This window comes from Sparus aurata, chromosome 14 (genome assembly GCF_900880675.1).
Source record: "Sparus aurata chromosome 14, fSpaAur1.1, whole genome shotgun sequence".
NCBI classification, from domain to species: Eukaryota; Metazoa; Chordata; class Actinopteri; order Spariformes; family Sparidae; genus Sparus; species Sparus aurata.
The window spans coordinates 22,510,042-22,524,771 of NC_044200.1; the positions used below are offsets into that span (position 1 = coordinate 22,510,042).

A 14,730-nucleotide genomic window follows, 5' to 3' on the forward strand; every position below is an offset into this window, starting at 1 on the left:
TTTCAAGTAAAGGGGAGCATCAGACTGACTAGTTACTCAATATAGACTCATTAGTTACTGATTACCTAATCATTAAATACTCTTTTTGTGTACCTTGACGTAAAGTAAAACAAGCTACCAAGTACTTTCACAATAGACTCATCAGTTAATCATTAGTTACTTTTGTGTACTTTCAAGTAAAGTGAAGCATCAGACTGACTAGTTAAACCGGTATGGACTCATTAGTTACTGATTACTAATCATTAGTTACTCTTATGTGTATCTTGAAGTAAAATGAAGAATCAGACTAATTAGTTAACCAATATACATTCATTAGTTACTGGTTACCTAATCATTAGTTACTGTTTTTCTGGACTTTTACTACAAAAGGAAGGAACCTTTTGTTTTTTTTAAATGTTGTTTGACATGAATTTATCAGATTTTTGTGTGTTTACTTGGTTTACAGAAGCATTAAACGTCTTCACTATGAGAGAGTTTGAGAATCATACAGTTCTAGAGATAAAATCTTTAAGCCCAGAAGAGTTTGAGAAACATCTCATGTGACACCTCACAGGGAGTGTAGAGCTCATATCAAAGCTGCTCTCCTGGCGGGAAAACAGAAGATGCAGCTGACCTCGCCTCTTCCATCATCCTCTCCCCCTCCTCCTTCTCTTTATCTTTCCATCTGACTTGTCTATCACCTCCTTATCGGCCATCCCCATCTCCAAGCCTGGCCTTGTCTCCTCTGAAGGTAACCTGAGAGAGGAGGAGGAGGAGGAGGAGGAGGAGGAGGAGGAGGAGGAGGAGGTAGAATGAGATTCAGAGCGAGGAAAGATGGTGAGAGATAGTGAAAAGGGCGAGACGGAAAAGAAAGGGCAAGGACAGGGAAGAGGCAAGCTGAAATTAAACCCAGAGTGGACGAGTATAAAAGTTCGACAGGGCGAGGAGGAGAGAAGGCTGTGAGGAGAGTATATGAGGGAGGAAGATAAGGTTGTAGGGTGGGAAGGGGTAAGCAGAGGGTGAAGACGAGAGAGTAAATTAAATAAGAACACCGATGGGAGTTGAGCAGATACACAGAGCCGGTGTTGTACTTTTATTAAAAATCACATGTGTGCTTCGGCCCCGAAATGATGGATGATCCAGTTTGATTGATTGGAAATGTATTGTAGAATTTTTCTACAGAACTCCATAGCAGTGTGTGGTTATTTGATTTTGTCAATAAAGTACAGAGCGGCGAAATAAGATGGTTTTCGGACTGATCATTTTCATCAACAGGCTCCTCTGCAGACTTTACAGTCGGTTTATCTCTTCTTTCACCTTCTGGTCCAAAGGTTTGTTGTATCCTGTGCAGCAAAAATGAGACGGGAACTGTTTGGATGAACTTCTGGGCCAAAAAGTCTGATTGTGGCGTTTTGTCTGTTGTAGGTTTAAATCATTTTAGGATCAGTTCTCAGCTTAAGGTGGAAAGAGTTCGGCCTGTGACTGTGACCTCTAGCACTAATATTGAACTACAAAATGTTTCACGAAAGGTGTTGCCAGTGTTGTCTCTTGCGTACGTATATTTTGATGATGTTATTCCTGATTTGGACAATTTTAGACCTTTTAATTTCTGCAAAGTTCTTTTGTTTAAAGCTTCTGTAAGTGTTGCTGTCGCTTGAGCTAACTTCCTGACATCACCACACTTCAACGTCACTGGTAGTGCTGATATCTGGTAGCTTTCCCTGTGCTGCAACTGGCAGTGTCAGTCAATCAATCAATCAACCAACCTTTATTTGTATAACACCAACAAGAGTCATCTCATGACAGGTCTTGAACATGCTCCCAGACCCAACATTTCCCTCAAGCACTTGATGACAGTGGCGGGTAAACACTGCCTTTTAACAGGAAGAAACCTCGAGCAGAACCGGACTCAATGGTGGGCGACCATCTGCCTCCACCAGTCGGGTTGAGAGAGAGAGTTAAAAGAAAGAGGCCTGGGGAGGCTAAATGAATGAGGCATGGTTCTGCATCACCAGCAAAGTGTTGACAAGTTTGTGACGGAACTGCCAGCTAAACGTAAAGACGATGATGAATCCACACCAAACATGACACCTATTAAAACAAAGACAAGAGAGTATGACGAGGCGTATCTCACCGTCACCTTCACAGTAAAAATGTGGAGAAGATGCACGCTGCAATAAATGTGACTTGTTCCCTATTTATTATTTTCAGTGAGATGTCACCCTGAAGTTTGAGTCGTGTTTAAAGTGCAGGCAATGTTTAAATTAGATTAAGGAGTCTGCATGCAAAATACAAGCGAAAATACCTCGTCTTTTAGAGACTGTTACGTCTCTCTCATTATCTTGATGGTGATGTGCAGAAAGAAGAACAACTTATAGAAGAACAGTGTCTAAGTTGGACTTAAAGAGAATGAGGAGGGCAGAAGAAAAGACAGAAAAGAACGGGAGATGGATGGAAAAACACGAGAGAGGAAAGTAGGAGTTTCGACCAGTGAGAGCCAATGAGAGCGAGAGGAGTAACCTTTTCCTCCAGCTACTTCCATAATTGGATTTTGACTTTCTGCTGTGTGTGTTAGTGTGTTGGTGTGTGTGTGTGTGTGTGTGTGTGAGAAACAACTCCTGTTCCACCTCTCAAGACGATAGATCAGATAGAGGCTCGAGAAAATGACCAATTCTCCCTCTCCCAATAGGCTAGTCAACACACACACACACACACACACACACACACACATACACATACACATACACACACACACACACACACACACACACAGGGACACAGTTGAAAAGTTCATCACACACCCAAAGTCAATACACACTGTGTTATTTATAGCCTGAGTGTTTTTATAATTACAAAGCGGCTACATGATATAGATTTTAGTCGTCGGGTCGCTCCGCACGGCAAAAATGAATAAAAACCTGAGAGAGTGAGTTTAGTGTTTTTGTTCGTTGTGTGAACTTTGTGCAGCTGAACTCGACTGAGTGTTTTATCTGTTGGGGTGTTTATTCATCAGATTTTCAGTCACGGAATTCAACATCTTTGTGTGAAATCGTGGGAGGGAAGGTGTGGAGAACATTACGCCGATGTGCATCTCGCCACTGCCGCACTGTAAGATAAGTGATGTGGCTGATTTGAATGATGACTCATTTCTTAACAAGAAGTAACATCGAGCCCAGACTTCAATCTATCCAGCAACGTTTCCCAGCTCCTCTTGGTGGGTTTCTCTAGAAGGTTCATTCATGCTCGCTTTATAGGGGTGGGCAAAAATATCGATACGGCAATATATCGCGATACTTTGCCGCCCAATACAATATCGATTTTTCAACTCCAAATATCGATATATCGCCGAAGAGCGACTCTGCTGTGTGGCGAGTGTATTTCTGTAGTAGAGAGAGTGGCTGAGGTCTTTGCAAAATGGATGGCAAGTTAACAACGCCTCCGCAATTTAAAGTTGACGTTTGGAAGCACTTTGGCTTCAAAGTTAAGAGAGATAGCAAGAACAACGAGCTGGACAAAGAGAATATTACTGCCCGGAAATTTCATGGGAATTAATAAAATGGAGAGGCTGTTTTGAATGAAATAGTTTTGACTCAATTTGTCCTCTGATCAATATCATCTGATGTACATATATTGGTACTTGTGTTTTCATCTTTATTTATATCGCAATATCATGATATCGTGTTACGTATCGAATCGTGACCAAAGTATCGTGATACGTATCGTATCGTGAGGTTCTTGCCAATACCCACCCCTATCGCTTTATGTAAAAAGTTTGGATACATCCATTTCAAACGATGTAACCATAATTGCTCACATAATTTTATACGTACTTTAGGTTGGAGGGCAGCTCAGAGTCAAGATTTAATGACGACAACAAACAAACAAACAAACAAGGGGACGTTGGAGGAAGTTGTGATGACGTACATGTTAACATGACCATCGCAGCATAGAAGGCATACCAGACCTTCATCGTACAGTCACAGTTTGATGAGGTTAGGTCGAGAAAGATTTGTCCTCATGCGTCAGTTTTTACTTCTCCACTTCCTGTCTTTGTGTTTCTTCCACCTTATTCGACCGGCCTGGTTCTTATTAGTCTTTTCTCTCATGTGAACTTGAGTCTGCTTCGTTCCCTCTCTCTTTTTCAGTCCGTCTGTTATCGTCCTCACGTCAGTCCGGTGTTGTTGAGCGTAACCGAGCCCTTACCAAATCAGTTGAGACATATAATCTCTCAGGAGTGCCTGGAAAAAAAAACTTCCAAAGAAAGGCTTCACACTTCACTGAAAACTGCTCGAATGCTCTCAGAAGATCACCGTTAGATGACGCTAACGGAACCACATCATCTGCGTAGAACAGAGAAGAAACGACACGTAACAATCGGCACTAAAATGTGAAGTATTTCTTCACATGTAAGCATGAAATATTACCAGTGTGCACTTTAATCGACTCTCAACAAAACACCAAACTGACGTTGAGCTTTCCTACAACATTTCTACGGTTCGTTTGAATCTGTTTGACAGTTGGATGGAAACCTGTTTTTACTCCATCAGAGAGATAAGAGCAGTGAAAGGAGCCAGCAGAGAAGAGAAGCAGAAAAAAACGAGCAAACCAACAGATAACAGTGAAGTTGGGAAGACTGCAGCCACGGACCACTGAAGTGTAGAAGAAAAAAGAAGCTGCTGGTTTGTTTTGTTATCAGAGAAATGTAGAATGGAAGCGATGGCAGGAGGGATGATAGGAGAGGAAACGGCAGATGGTGGAGAAGAGAGACGAGCCGACAAACAAGATTTCACTTTTTAAAAAACACTCCAGAAGACAAACTTCTCCTTGTTGTTTGTTGATTGAGAGGTTATCTAAAAAAACCTGGACTAATTGCAGTGATGTCCGGTCGAAAGATTTGAGGCTGTGGGCCAGAAAAAAGTGATTAATTTCTGGTGGAGATCCAGGATTGTTTGGCAAAGTGTGGACATGTCTGAATGTGGTTTCACTACTTTCTCATGAACTACTGATCTCACTAGATTAAAAAACGTGTGCAATGCGAAGGCTTGGCAGGGAAATGCACTCAGAGGATGTTTTTATCGTTAGATTGTTTCTTTTGGGACATTCTGGTTTAAAAACATCATGAGCAACAGATAAGTTTAGTGTGGGACAGAACAATCTCTGATGATTTGATTAATCAGATTATTTGTTATCTGAAATGAGTTAATCGCTGTAGTGTCACTATGACTCACAAATAGCATAATACATATAAATACATCTTAAAGCTGCGTTTTTTATGCTCCATGCCATCTAGAAGGTCTTTTTAAAAGAATGATTGCAGCTGTGGGTGTCGGAGTAAACATTTATTCATTCAAAACATTTACTCTGAGCTTTGTTTATTCACATTGAGATATCGCTACATCTTTGGTGGGTTGCCACGGTGACCAAAAATAGGAAGCAGAGAGAGGCACCTTTTTTTAAATAAGCCGAAGTCAAAGTTGCATTTTTGAGCAGGTTTGTGCCTGAAATGTCACTCGTTCTCAGAGTCAGAACGTCTGAAATCTGAATACCTCCATTCTGATTATAAGTCTATAAAACCACTTAGAAATCACTGAAATGTTTGGCTACAGAACTTGCTTCAGAAACATCACATTTTTAAGTCGTCTTCAGTATCAAAGTCCTCCGATGACAGCAGTCTGTATATTCACTGTTGCAGTGCAAACAGGAAGTACTAATCGCTAATTCGGCATACTTTCAATGGTTCAACTAAAAGCCAAAATGTAAAGAAATATGAGCCGACGGTGGCAAAATCCATCCATTATAGAATGTGCAGTAAATTGCAGTAATGGGTGTGAAATTAAACATCTATTCATGCGACTCAGACAAGCTATTGTTTAAAATATGTGATCGTTATCAAAACAAAGCATGTTTCAGTTTTAGGTAATCGCATTCAAATCTCACTAAATCTTGAGTGAGTTGCCACAGTGAAGAAAAATAGGAAGCGGAGAGAAACATGTCTTTAATAAGCAGAAGTCAAAGTTGCATTATTGAGCAGATTTCAGGCGGAATATGAAGTGAGATAGTCACAAAGCGCCGCGGGCTCTTTTAATATAAAGTTTCTCCTTCATTTCTCCTCTACAACTTGGCCGGCGATAACAGCTGGATATTACTTTCCTGCTGAGGATTTCATATATCATATCATTACTGCACTTTGTTATCCCACCATTATCTTCAATATGGACTATTACATAATATCTCATACAGTTACAGATTCTGGAGTGTGCCACTTTCCGATCTCTCTCTTTATCCTTCTCTCTGCCACACTTCAACCACAGTCTACTGAGTATCATACTTTTAGAAAGTCAAGATCAATTTAAGGGTTGCTGCAGCTGAGAATAGTTTGAGCTGATAGCCTGCAATTTTAAATCAGATTTTATTTTTGGCAACAACACATCCAAATAATCTCACACATTCAGACGCTTCATGTGTTTTATTCATTGTCTAGCCTTTGCGCCAAGATTGACCACACTGCAGCTCGAGTGCTGAGTTTGGTTTGGGTTTTTTTTTTATCTGTTATGCTGGTAGCGGCTAATGTAGCCTTGAGGTGAAGAGCTTAAGATTTAACTAGGGTTGTTTTATATCTACTTTGAGGTCATTGTTTTGGTTGTCCAGTTGTGCAACTTTGGCAGCGACCTCGAGTGGCTGTTGTTGTTGTATTTATTGTAGCAAAGGAGGAAGTCAGGTGAAGCAACCTATTCAGTCATTGGGGTCTGAGGATGCGATCAGGCAGCTTTAGTCTGTTAAAAAGCTCTAGAAACTCACTGTACACTACCTGTTCAGCAGCAAACACCAGACAGACACAGTTAGAGACTCGCTGGTGAACACAGTTGAGCATTTAGCAGCTAAAGAGTCAGATATTCCTCTCAAATAGGTGGTGGAGACCAAAAATGGAGCTAAAAGAGAGCGAAAATTGGACTTCATCAGGCGACACCAAACACCAAAGACGAAGGGGTTGTGCTCACAGCTTGTTTCTTCCGTCCCCAAGTGGCTATAAGTCAATTATTGATGGTTAACATATTTAAAAACAATTCCAGCTTAACTATGATAGAGAAAACAAGGGATACTTGCTTGTTAAATCACAAAAAAAGCAGTAAATAAATCTCTCAATAAAAGTTTTGTGTAGAAAACTAAGGTATCGAACGCTTTCTGCAGTATTTGTTTGGCCTCTCATTAATTCAGTCAGACATTCTTCTCTGCATTGATGTTGTACTGAATCTTTCCTGTAGTGTTTCCACCCACAGAATGACCACGCTGGCTGTTTTCTGTTTATCGCAGCTTTCTCTGTGTAACCTCTGAAACTCCGCAGTGCCAAAAATCCCACGTTAGTTCATATTTAATTCATGTTTTATGATGCATGTTTTTCTGTCCGCCTCTCTCAGGGGTCTGCAGCTCCTACACAGCAGTCAATGAGCTGCTTTTTTTTTGTCTCTCTCCTCCTTCGCTTGTCACCTTTCTCTCTTCAGTTCTTCTTTTCATGTGTGGACCCCCCTCTCGTGTTTTCTCCTGGAGCAGAACCCTTCAAAGACAAGTCCAAACTGACCCTCTCCTCCTCTGTTCTCCGTCGCTCCCAGCTCATCCTCCTCTTTCCCTCTTTACTCACCAACAAATAAAAGGTCTTCACTGACCTCCCGCTTCAGAAATTCTGCAGAACTATCCAACAGACGTCTCCCCGGGAGTTTCGGTGTGTGCGTCTGTTTACACACAGATGCGAACAAGTCAATTGAAGGAGCAATTTTCTTTTTTGCTATAGAGTGCTAGAGCGAAAAATAGCAGATTTAATCTCACAAACAACAGAATATCCAGAGAGGAGCACTTAAAATGAACTTGAAGTGGGTCATCACGGGGCCAACGGCAGCTCCACGAGGCTTCAGCTAACAAATATTTTATTACAGATTGATCAAGAGAATAATTAACCAGTTTCTGCGAAAAAGAGTACAATATGTGTACCAGCAAATACACGTAAGAAGTGAGGAATATGTATGTCTGATTCAAATTTAATGTGAGTCGTTGATAAGTGGCAAACCAGCAGACCCACATTTCCATCTTCAGTGCTGACAAGTTTGTTTTGGAGGAAACTGTGCTTACAGTAGACATTTTGAAGGCAGTAATAGGACTCTTGACAAAAGTATAGATGATTACGGGTTGTGCTCGATTGCCTCAATTTGTGTCAAAGATGTCACTCCCTCTCAGAGTCATAACTTGGTCAAAGACATCCTGAATATATGTCCAGAAATCCTCTTAGAAATTGTAGAAAAAGCATGCGACAGAACTTGCTTAAGAATCATCACATTTTTAAGTTTTCTTCACTATCAAAGTCCTAAAATGAAAGCAGTTCGTACACTAATGGATGCAGTGCAAAGAGGAAGTGCTTGTAGGCAATTCGGCGTATATTTAATGGTGCCCAATGTGCCAGTATATAAACTAAACTACTCTTGTCTTCTTGCAGTTCCATGAAGCCACGTGGTTAAATGGCCAATCCTAGCGCTTGAATGCTCCCATTAATGTAATTCTGATATTCCTGCAACTCTTACACTCTCTCAATTATTAATATATGGACGATTTCATACTATTTTCAACTATTTTACATTAAAAACTCCATTATGAGTGTAAAACACTTCACACATACATTAGGGACTCTGCTGAACTGGTGTTGTACTTGTATAAATTACTTTGATATTCAAATTTATGTTGTATTTTGTCATTTAAATAGCTCATAACCATAAGAACTGTCTACAGAGAAAGTTTCAGCCTTGATCTGCCTAATTAACAATCAACAACAGCTCATAAAGATGCAGCACAGTGAAATAAAACATGAAATTCAAATATAAGGCATGACAGAAGCCTCGGAAAAGGATAAAAATAGCTGAGGAACAATGAAAGAAAAAGGCCACCCATGAAAGGAAACCGTGGGTGGTCAGGGTTGAATCCCTCTGTGGATCTCTGTTTAGATAAGCAATAAAAATGGACAGTAATATGGACGATGAATTTTGAATAGGAAAACAGATGTGACAGGGAGAAACATGTGGTGGAAGGATTGTGGGAGTGTGACCAACGCCAAAAAACACAATCACAACCTCAGTATAAACAGGAGGGAATTTAAACACCACTAAACAATTTATTTGGCCAGAAAAAAAGGCAGAATCAATTTTTTATATCAATTAAGAATCGAGATGTGTTGCAAGTTGATGAGCGTCTTTATTCAGCACAGCACACGCAGAAATCCCCCGGTGATTTAAAGGAAGAAAACAATTTCAGTATCATTAAGTGTTTGAAAGACAGGACGAGTGAATAAAAACATTTAATCTTAATCAAGTTTCAAAGTGTGCATAGACATCTGAAGGGCTTATTCAGAGGTGATCAAGAAAAACAAGGCAATTAGTCAGATCTTTTATTGGCAAAAAAGACAAATTCACTGATTTCAGCTCTTCTCTGAGGTGATATCTGATGGTTTTCTTACTCTTACATTGTTTTTTTTCATATGTTTTTAGTTTGGAAACTTTCTTAGTTCGATTATTATCCTGATTATGATTCTGTTAATCAGAAAACTAATTGCTGCTGTTAATAAATAATGAAAATAGACATAAAGTTGCAGCCATAGTTATAAATGTACAAATATTAGTGGGCCGAGAACAGAGCCCTGTGGTACACCAACTCCCAAAATTTGAGCGTTTTATAATGGAGTCTGGGGAATTTCTCTCCCTCTTCATCTTCCTGCAGTCATATGTTGGTGTCTGAGTTTGCCGTCTGCTGTAATAATATAACAATAATATTAATAATAACTTTATTTATTAAGCTCTTATCCAAACGAGGTTGCAAAGTGCTTCACAAAAAATACAGGTTAAAATAATCTTAAATACACATGAATAAAACAAAATTGGTAACATTGACAAGAGACTGCTTCATGAAATATATTAAAACGAAGACAACCATTGTTATAAATGAGAACAAATAAAAGGTATCACACTAGTGTAGAATTTATTTATTTAAATGAATATAAAAAACAACGATGTCATTATACAGACTGATCTCCTGCATCCCTGAATGTATTTATATTAGATCTTCTCCTGTGGGTGTGTAAACAAACAGACTATGAAGGATATTCGTATAAAATAAACACCTAAAATATCCTAAATCTGTGCACACATGACACCTTGTAGAAACTTTATATAATGCTTATCAGGTCTTTTCTCTTTCTGCATCTCGTCGTGGAAATCTTTCTTCTTGATCAGTCTGAGAACCTGTTCGGTGAGATCGACAGAATAGCAGATAAACATGCTGCTTCCTGTCCACAAAATGTATTATTTCATTATTATCCCCATAATGGTTATCATCACGATCACCTCCTCATAGTAACGGCTCGGCAACGGCTGCTCGGCCCACCGATCAGACTTGGCAAAAAATGTTCATTCCTTAACAGCAGCAGGAGACGACAACAACTTCATCTGTGTGTGTGTGTGTGTGTGTGTGTGTGTGTGTGTGTGTGTGTGTCACCTATTCATTTCCACAGTTCCTGTCCAGGCCTCCGCGCTTCCTCCAACTATTCCAGTGTTATATCAACATCACACACACACACACTCGCACACAGTGGGTATAATAGCTCCGTCCAACCATAACAGGACAATACAGAGGCATGTCCTACTCATAACATCCCTACTGTACATACTGTGCTGTTAGCTCAGTGTGTGTGTGTGTGTGTGTGTGTGTGTGTGTGTGTGTGTGTGTGTGTGTGTGTGTGATAACCCAGGATAACCTCGTCTCACCTCTGTTAACACGCACACACACACTTTCCTCCTCTTCTTCTTTTTTTTCTTATAAATTTAATTCTCCCATCTCCTCACCTTGTCGCCTTATCTGCCCTCTCATATAACACACACGCACACACACACTCTGACACACGCGCACACACACACACACACACACACACACACAGTCTCTCTCGTTTCCCACAGTGGGCTGTGGTGTAATCAGCGCTTCATATTGTAACAAGAGATTAGCGCTGCTCAGCTAAAAATCACAATCTGCCCTGTCAGATAGCTCAGCTAGCACACACACACACACACACACACACACACGCACACACTCTCACACACACTATAATATAGAAAAGTGCTACCTGCAGCGCCTGAGACAAACCTCTCCATAATTGGTGTCTCTGTGTCTCGGTATTATCAGACTTTACAGCAGCTCTTGCGTAATCACGGGGACAGTCTAATAACTGCAGAGCTACAGTCTAATAACTACAGAGCTACAGTCTAATAACTGCAGAGCTACAGTCTAATAACTGCAGAGATACAGTCTAATAACTGCAGAGATACAGTCTAATAACTGCAGAGATACAGTCTAATAACTGCAGAGATACAGTCTAATAACTGTAGAGCTACAGTCTAATAACTACAGAGCTACAGTCTAATAACTGCAGAGCTACAGTCTAATAACTGTAGAGCTACAGTCTAATAACTGCAGAGCTACAGTCTAATAACTACAGAGCTACAGTCTAATAACTGTAGAGCTACAGTCTAATAACTACAGAGCTACAGTCTAATAACTGTAGAGCTACAGTCTAATAACTGTAGAGCTACAGTCTAATAACTGCAGAGCTACAGTCTAATAACTGCAGAGCTACAGTCTAATAACTGCAGAGCTACAGTCTAATAACTGCACAGCTACAGTCTAATAACTGCAGAGATACAGTCTAATAACTGCAGAGCTACAGTCTAATAACTGCAGAGATACAGTCTAATAACTGCAGAGCTACAGTCTAATAACTACAGAGCTACAGTCTAATAACTGCAGAGCTTCACTCTGAGGAGATGTAATGATCCTCTCTGCTGCTCTCACCTCACCTCACTGCCCCGGTCGAGGTCTTCTCACCTGTGTGTTCGAGGTCCAGACTCCAGTTTAGCCTCTGTAACCGACTCCCAGGTTTAGTCTTCCTCCTCCTCGTTCATTCAGATGTCACCCTTATTTACTCGGAGCTTTTAGATGCACTCGAGTTGCCCGGTTACACTTGACTTTCTCTTGTAAGCTTTTAAATGTCAGGTAAACAAGAAGCCTGGGATTAGAGGAGCCTGATTTCCTCGGCTAGCTTTCTCCTGGAACGCTGTTTGTCTTGGCTGAAAGACGGGAAATGTTAGCGCTGAGGCGGTTTACATGAAGAACAGGATGCAGGTGATGAGTTTCATCAAACAGCTGCCATGTTATTATAGTTTAAAGTCGACCTTCTCCGCAGGTGGGAAAGTAACAGAGTAGAAACACAGATATTTCAGGTATCTGTCCTTCATTTTCTGACATCTTTTGCCTTTTCCTCTCTACATCTGAACATCTATCTTAGAACGTTTTCAAAACAGGCTCGTTGCTTTATTCTGGATGCATTTAAGGGAGTTATGGATTATTTGTATCGGCTGTCTTTGTGGTGTGTTCAGGAACAGCTGGGACAAATCCAACAGATTCTACTCTTAACTTCTTAATATTCTTTTGAAGTATATTAATCTGACGTTAGCTTCAACACAAATGAACCTGTAATCTATTACTTTTACTCGAGTAAAGAACATTTGGACTGCCATCTTTCCTCTGCCCTTCGCTCAAATATGTTTTGCTTTGATTAATAGATTCACTGTCAAACAGCTTTTTAAACACCAGATCTTTTGCTTTTCTTTGTCGTTTCCAACAGTAAATAAAGATGGCCGTCAGGCACGACGATTGACGGTCGTATCCTGTCGTGACTCAGCAGAATCTCGCCACATCTTGGGCGCCTCACGACGTCCAGCGAAAACCGACTGTGTCAACATTTCATTGCCTTCTCCTGTGAGTATGACAAACTCTTCTCTGTGTTTGTGACTCTGACCAACACACAAATATGGTGGTCACATTTACAACATCACATACAACACACTGACTTTTCCCCATAATCCTACGAATTATACACATTTTTGATGATCAATGAACTTGTTTCACTAACAGAATTTGGTCCAATAACATTAAAAACGTCTAGAGGAGCCGTTCGATTGAATTATTTCAGCCCCAATAAAGTTAGCGGAGGAATCAGAACCAGAGGATAAATGGTAACCTTGTAGACGCAAAGTCAGACATATTTTGGCTTCATACACCACTGAGGAACTTTATCTGATGATCAGATAAAGTTCCTCAGTGGTGTATGAAGCGTTCATGCTGTTTACATTCATGCTCTCAGAATCGGGTTCCCAGCAGCTGCATCCCGACGATGTCATGCAGGTTGTGAAAGACTAACGTGTCGCCTGTCACGCGACAGACGCTCAAACGTCTCTGAACGTCTGAACGCGTTACAGAAGTCTGTAGTAGAAAGTTTGCAGTCATCCACACATTAGATTCAGGATTTTTTAATGAGGAAGAAGTAAACGCCATTCCCCAATAATTTTAACGAGGTAACTGATTTGGTTTTTTCATTAAAAAAAAGTTGAGACAAACATTGATGTTCTTTGTAGATTTGACAGTTTTCAGCACAAACAAGTCGCCGACTTTTTTCCTCGAAAACGCGACGTGACGCAGTTTCCTCTGACTGAGTGACAGACTGGAGTGACTGGTTTATTTGTGTGTGTGTGTGTGTGTGTGTGTGTGTGTGTGTGTGTGTGTGTGCGCGTGTGTGTGTGTGCGTGTGTGTGTGTGTGTGTGTGTGTTCGCCTGCAGACAATGAATGTTCTGGCTGCTGTTCTGCATTGGTGTAATTGTTTCCCTCCTAGCTGTTTATATAGGACACACATTCATTCTATTAACATACACACACACACACACACACACACACACACACACACACACACACACACACACCTCCTCAGGGCAGAGAGAGAGAGAGAGAGAGGTGTAAACTAAACTAAAGGTCTCTCTATCGCTCTTCGGCAGCTGGCTGTCACTGGCTGATACCACAACAACAACTACCGCTGCTTTACACACTGAAACACTGATCTCTATGCACACACACACACACACACACACACATGTACACACACACGATCCTACAGAACCTCAGGGCTGCCTTAGCATTTTGTTTGCTTGTTTTTTGGCTAAGAGGCTGATGGATGTTTTGTCAAATTAAAAACGCACACACTCGTTCTCTCTGCTCTTTTAGCTATAAATATGGAAAAAACACACTTTGTTACAGGGCCGAGGAAAATTACTTTACACGCGCACACACACACACACACACACACACATGTGCACACCACACACACAGGTTGGCAGAGTACTATTTAGCTCATAATAGCCTCTGAATTCACACTGCATATTAATAATGCGGATTTTCCTGCTAACACCCTCATACAATGAACTGGGTCAGACACACTCGTTCTGTGTGTGTGTGCGTGTGTGTGTGTGTGTGTGTGTGTGTGTGTACCTGTCAATGTGTTCCTGTATGCTTCAATTGACTGTACAGGTGTGTGTGTGTGTGTGTGGTTGTGTGAGAGAGAGAGTGAGTGTGTAACTTTTAATACCCGGTAATCCTCTCAATTTCCTTGGCTGTAACCCAGGGTCACACCTTTTCTATGCCTGTGTGTGTGTGTGTGTGTGTGTGCATGTGTGTGTGTGTGTGTGTGTTTGCCTTTCTACCTTCAGCTCCTATTGCTCAGCCAACTCCCCAATGACCCCAATAGTTTTACCAAACAACACACTCGTCCTATTATGTAGATATCAAAGCCTCGCTGGTTTCCCCTCAGTACAAAGGCATGCTTGTGCTTTTGTGTGTGT

At 40.8% G+C, this 14,730-nt stretch overlaps 1 protein-coding gene across 1 annotated transcript in view; it reads left to right on the plus strand.

Moving 5' to 3' along the window:
- plxnb2a.1 (plexin b2a, tandem duplicate 1) overlaps positions 1-14,730 on the plus strand; it is a 180,537-nt gene that overhangs the window by 102,789 nt on the left and 63,018 nt on the right. Inside the window, exon 4 of the mRNA XM_030440172.1 lies at positions 12,686-12,819. The gene's annotated coding sequence lies outside the window, so the exon portion shown is untranslated. The remainder of the gene's footprint in view (positions 1-12,685; positions 12,820-14,730) is intronic.